This window comes from Gavialis gangeticus, unplaced genomic scaffold, assembly GCF_001723915.1.
Source record: "Gavialis gangeticus isolate Ggan-Ray unplaced genomic scaffold, GavGan_comp1, whole genome shotgun sequence".
Lineage (NCBI taxonomy): Eukaryota > Metazoa > Chordata > Crocodylia > Gavialidae > Gavialis > Gavialis gangeticus.
Window position 1 is genome coordinate 101,472,248 of NW_017729033.1, and position 6,749 is coordinate 101,478,996.

Sequence of the window (6,749 nt, forward strand, 5' to 3'; positions counted from 1 at the left end):
TGCTAAAACTGCATTGAACTGAAAGTATCGGGTCCTTTCAGGTAACCAAACTACTATAAGACAATAATGGCTTGCAGCAATTATGCAGTTAGATTATTTGTTCAGTAACTCAGAAATGTCAGATTTCATTTTTTGTGTTCATAACTCAAGAGTGGATAAAATAAACTAAACCTATAGCATGCAATGCACAGAAGAAATACATAGAAAACATATGTTGTAAATCTTTTAATGTTAAAATTGTTGGCTTCCTTTACAATTTTTTTTAAAAACCTTCTCCTAATGTGCTGAGAATCTTAACATGCTGAGATTCTTTTTATTTATCTCTCTGACAATGGCCTATATTTTGAACTTGTATCTTGGCTGCTCTCTAGTGGTACTCATATATATTACAGTTATTTTAGAAATTCTAAGAAAAGGCTAGTCCAGTGATTCTGGAGAATGAGTGAGACTCTTTAAAAGGGTGCCATGGGGTGCTGCTCAGTATTACTATTGTTTAATGTGCAAACAACTACACATAATTCACAAGGAACCCCCCACTCCCAATATTTCAAATAACAATTCACAGCATCCAAAATATTTTGACCTGTTGTGGTCAGTCTGAGTTCTTTGCAAAAGATGAATTGGTGTATTCTTCTGTAGTCAGAAAGAGAGTGAATGCTAAGAGTTGGCATTTTCTGAAGGGTGCCTTAAGTCCTAAAAGGTTGTGAACCACTCGTCTTGTCTCAAATTACAAAATTTGATTGCGTCTTGCACAGGGCCTTATACTGGGAAGTGAACACAGAAGTAACATTTTTAGGGAAATATAATTCTGGAAAATCCTTAGTAAAACTATGAGTACAATGGTATTGCTCATTTGTTTTGCACTCTGATGAAGAGGAGTCAGCCAGGGCCTTGTTGTGCTTATTATTGTATGCAGAGTACATAAGCACTAAATCTTAGTTGAAACAGTGAGGGACAACATTTTTTGGGGTGGGGGGGGAGAAATTTTGAGCAGCTGTACAAGTAAGCAGCAGTTTCTAATGATAACTACATCTAATTTGGGGGTGGGGGATATTCTGACAAATAACTGAAGATATCTTTTAAATCACTATGTTGCTAGTAGCCATAGTGCTTAACTAATATATTAGCAAGATGAATTCGGGGGAGGATTAAGGCAGAAGTAAAAACTAATGCAAAACTGTGGATGCAAGAATGCCAGATGATCTGATAACTGAAGTGACCAAGAGAAGATGCAGAAGGGTGCAGTGGAGTGGTCTCACCCCCACCTTGACTGTATAGTGCATGTGGGGCTTGTTGGCATAGCTGTGAGACCTGCTAAGTTGGTGAGACCCCCATGCTACTCCCACTTTCTCTCCCACCCCCTTGCCCACTTCCAAATTTGGAATCTTCAGTCACTATTGGTGACTAAAATTGGCAGCAGGGGAAAAGTGTGTGTGTATATATGTGTGGGCAGGGGGGATGGTATTGAGCAGAAGCTGTGTTCACCCCTAGGTTCTGGAGGCGTGCGAATGCAGCTGCTCTAGTAGCCATTTAGCACCAGAGTTGGGTTATGTAGCCCCTGAGAAGGCGTATGGTCTAGGTCTGGTCTGTGGGGCCCAAACAGTTGGATACTAGGACTGTGTGAAATTTTGCCCGGCATTTCGTTTTGAAGCTGTTTCGATCTTGAAACAGTGAAATAGAAATGAAACAAAAGCCTTTGAAACAGCTTTGAAATGAAACAAGGGAACTCAAAACATTTCAAAAGTTTCAAAATGTTTTGAGTTTTGAAGCTAAGCTTATTGGCTTTGGCTTCAGCACCAGCCCCAGCTGGCGACACCTGCCTCCTGTCATCTGGCAGGCAGATTGGGGGCTTGCCCGCACTCCCGGGAGGGCTGTGGGGGCTGTGCTGGAGTCCTCCCAGGGGTATGGGCCCCTGATCTGCCTGCCAGATGGGAGAAGCTGGTTGCTGCTGCCTGGGACCAGCACCAGGAAGACTGCTGCTGCTGCCAGTCCCAGGCAGGCACCTGGCTCCTGTCATCTGGCAGGCAGATTGGGGCTTGCCTGCACCCCCGACAGGGTTGCAGGGGCTGTGTTGGAGTCCTCCCAGGGGTGCAGGCCCCCAATCTGTCTGCCAGATGACAGACAGGTGCTGGTCCCAGCCCACACCTAGTGCTGGGAAGATCAGTACTGCCACTGGCCCCAGGCAACAGCACCTGGTTCCTGTCACCTGACAGGCAGATCAGGGGCACACTACCCTGGGAGGACTCCAGCACAGTCCCCGCAGCCTTCATAGGGGTGCCAGTGGGCCCCTGATCTGCCTGCTGACTGACAGGAACCAAGTGCTGCCACCTGGGGCCAGCGGGGCCAGTGCAGATCAGCTCATGCAGGGACCTGCTGCCCCGATCCTGGGGTAGGGGAGGGTCAAAACTTTATTAACCCGTCAAAACATTTGGCTGCAAAAACAGGCTGCTTTTTCCTTGTGGTTCTGTAACAAACTAGTTTAGTCCTCTGGAAAAATTAAAATCGACCTTAAGAAGGGATCAAAAAGAAGCATAAAACTTGAGCTTATACACAGTGGCCCACATAGTCCTCTAGTTGTTGGGCACAGATCCTTGCCCTCTTGAAACATGGGCCTTGCTTTGAGATGTAAGCAAGGGGAATGCCAGCAAGCCAAATTGCTGGCACTCATGAAGCTTCTGGATGGCAAAGGAGGGCTTCAGTAATAATTCAGCAGCTCTGCCTCACAACAATTTTTTTAAAATATTCTTCATGCTATAAGATATTTATCACATGTAAATTGCTTCTTAGAGGGACTCAAGAATATAAGGGAGGAGCAAACAAAATTTTGACTGGAAATTGAGAAACCACACCCTAGAAACTCATTCATATTAAAATGATTGAAGCAGCACTTATTAAAGAAGCAAACAGTAAAATGTCCTGAGATATTCCCTGCAGTGGTTCCAGTTGCAGCAAGCCAGGAATCCTAGAAATGAGCTAGCTGTCAATCTTGTATTTCCCCATGTAATTATCTGGCTTTTTTAAAAGCAAACCTTATTTTCTGTAGACAGCAGTAAACAGCCCTGAAAAACAAAAAAGAGGACTCGTCTAATTTCAGTGCAAAAGTCAGTGGCTGGAGAGTTAAACAACTAGCAAAATACTTTATAAGCCCTAACTTGTTTCTAGGTCAGGTGAAAATGTGTCTGACATGAGACAATCTACTGTCTGTTCATTTATCCCCGCTGCCCTGTGATAGTCTCTAGTTAGAAGGCTGATATCATTTTACTAAATATGGCAGCTTCTAATTATTATCAGTAGCTAGGGTCCTAGCTGACAAAATCTTTTTGTATAACTACTGCCTCTGGAAGCAGTGTGCACTAGTGAGAAGAAACGCAAATGAGTGTTATAACTGTCCAGTAGTGGGAAGCCAAACCATTTACTCTTAAGAGGTGGCAGGATTTGCAGATCTAGTGTGATGTTTTTCCTTCTATAGGAAGTATGAGTATTGTTCAGGGTTACTAATTTTGAAGCAACAATCTCAAGTGACATCAGTCCCTCCTCTCACTCCATAATGAGACTTCACATAAAAGCTGGCCTTTGGGCCCTGTAGCACATGTGATTAGACCTTCATATGTGTTTAGCATCTCCTGTTTCTCTACAGTACAGACTGTTACCAACACATTATCTCACCCCCTCCCACCCCATCAAAACACTTCTTTTGTCCTGTTGTGTTCTATTTCTAACTGACTCCCAGGCACAGAGATGACCCAAGCAGGGTGCAGGGCCTGTGGCAAATCAGCCTGTCTGGGACTCCACCACTGGATGCAAGGAAGCCAGTGGCAAGGGGCAGGTGGGAGAGAAGGGGTGCTGAATGGCCAGATGTGAAGCTGGTAGCAGCATGGAGTCACTGTGGCCATGTTGCCATGGGGCCTGGGGCAGTTGCCCTGATTCGCTCCTCCCCTAGGGATGGCCCTGCCCAGGCACATCACATGAGGCTCCACCTCTGTACAAATGCCCTTTGGGCCCAAGTTATACAGCTTCTCCTGTCCTCCTGCTATTTAACTGTTCTCTCTTCCAAGTTCCTATTAACCTGTTTGGCTTTATAATTTAAAACACGTAATTCTTAATACTTCTGTAGTCCTTAAAATGGCAGAGTGCTCCTGGTTTTAATCTAAGGGTGCATCTACATGTGCATTTAAGTGTGACTAAATTTAATGCACTTTAAGCTAATGCATATTAAGCAATTTTTGGCAGGTGTCTGTGACAGTCAGAACCAGAGGAGTTAAATCAATAAATATATGTATATGCTCTTGGAGACCTCTGGTAATTGTTTGACAGTTAATATTAGCTAATGCAAAGCTTGCAAGTTTGTAACTTGCAAATGTAACTTGTCAGTCACCTTCTAATTCCATAAAGTAGCAGCTGTAAGGCAAGATTGTGAGTAGCTCTGAGCTAACAGATTAGCATAAGATAAGGTATAAAAAAGCACGTATGTCAAGTGACCAGCATGAAGGACGGGACAGAAAGACCATTGCTGTACCAAGCCTGGACCCCGGACTCCCAGTGTGAGTGAAGACTGGATCCTGACCTAGGGGCCTTCCCAGTGACCCTTCAGACAACATTGATCAGAGATGCCTGACATAGCTTAGAACAACTTGGCGTGCACCTGGCATAGAGAGATTGCCAATAAGTTGCCAACCCCATGTGGCCACCATCACATGTTGTATATGTGAGCTATCAATAAATTTGCTTTTGCTTCACTCCCAACTCACCTCCTTGATCCCGAACTCAGCAGCCTAATGGCTGATACACTCACAGTGCCTAGCCGGCCTGTTACAGGTGTCTACATATGCAGGGACTTAGCACTAAAGTTAGTCCATGTTGGAGCCAGAGCCAGCTGCCAACACCTGACAGCCATCTGGGAAACTCTAATCCCTTGCCAGCCCCTTCCCTACCCAAGAGCCATGTGCCCAGTGCAGGGGCAGCATGTAGCAGCTCCCTCCTTGCCTGCCTCCCTGTGCCAGGGCTGCTCCAGGTCCAGCCCCTGGCCCTGCCCTTGCCCCTGCAGCAATGCCCAGTGTCCCTCTGCTCCAGCTCAGCCCTGCCATCAACAACTAGTTCCCCACCCTCCTGCTGGCCATGGTTTTGGCCCTGCTGACCCCAGTAGCCCCCACCTCCCCCTACTCAGGCTCCAGGACAGCTGCACACCCACCAGCAGGAGCCAGGGCACTGGCTGTGGGAGGCTCTGCCTGATCTCCTTCTCCTGCCCTCCCTGCTCCAGCCTCCCTGCCCCACTGCCCATACACCTCCTACCCCCTGTCCACCCTCAGCACCACTCTCAGGTCACACACATAAGTGAAACAAAAAAAACTTTGTTACCCTCACAACAGCCACCCCCATCCCTTGCCTCCCTCAACCAACAGCGCTCCTCCAACCACAATAAAAAAAACCTGCTTACAAGTGGGAAACTATATACAAGGGGAAAACTATTTACAATATTTTGGGTCTTCAAGACTGCAGTTGGGGGTTGTGGGGAAGGGGGGAGCCTAGGGGGCAGGGCCTTGGGGCAGGTGCCCAGCACTCCAGCCCCTGGATGGAAGGGCAGACTTGGCACAAAAGTAAGTGCCAAGTCATTCTACACATATGTTAATGTGCATTAACTAATGCATTTGCAGGTATCAAATTTAGGTGCAATTAGCCTAAGTTAATGTGCATTAAAGGAGCACAGGTGTGCACATAATGAACATAGTTTCATAGTTTTATAGGGTCAGGTCCCTGTAACCTGTCTAGGACCTGAGCAGATTATCGAGTCTGACCCCCTGCCATGGCAAGAAAGAGTACTGGGGCTCTGCTTTGGGAGTAAGACATTTTACTTCTAAGTGGGCAGACATGTGGGTGAAGTTGTGGTACCACTAGAGTCAGTTAGCAGCCAGCTTCTCCCAAGTCTTGATGTCAGCATTTATTTTCTTGAGGTATGCCTTCAATGTGTCTTTGTAGTTGTTTTCTCTGGCCACCACAAGATCTTTGGCTGTTCCTAAACTGAGAGTAGAGCACCTGTTTTGGAAGTCAAGAGTCAGGCACCACACACAAAGTCCAGCCCAGCAAAGTTGGTGCTTGAGGATCACTGACTCAATACTGGTAACATTGGCTTCAGCAAGGATACTGGCAATTGTGTGGCAAACTTCCCGTTTGACACAGAGGATTTTCCAAAGGCATCATTGGTGATACCTCCTCTCCAGGATCTTGCGATGTCGATGGTAAGTCACCCATGTTTCACATCTGTAGAGGAGAATGGGAATGATGTAGACCTGGATCGTGATGTATTTCATATTTCATAGTTTCATAGTTAGTAGGGTCGGAAGGGACCTGAGCAGATCATCAAGTCCAACCCCCTGCCATGGCAGGAAAGAGTACTGAGGTCAAACGACCCCAGCAAGGTGACTGTCTAGCCTTGTCTTAAAGACCCCCAGGGTAGGAGCCAGCACCACTTCACTTGGAAGTTGGTTCCAGATCCTAGCTGCCCTGACTGTGATGTAGTGCCTCCTGATGTTTAATCTGAATTTACCCTCTGCTAGCTTGTGACCGTTATTTCTAGTCACTCCTGGTAGTGTTCAGGGGAACAGGGACTCCCCCAATGCCTGCTGGTCCCCTCTGACTAGTTTGTAACAGGCCACTAGATCCCCCCTCAGCCTTCCCTTGTGCCTTAGCCTCTCCTTGTAGGGCCTACCCTGCTGCCCCCTTATCATGCAAGTGGCCCTCCTCTGGACCCTCTC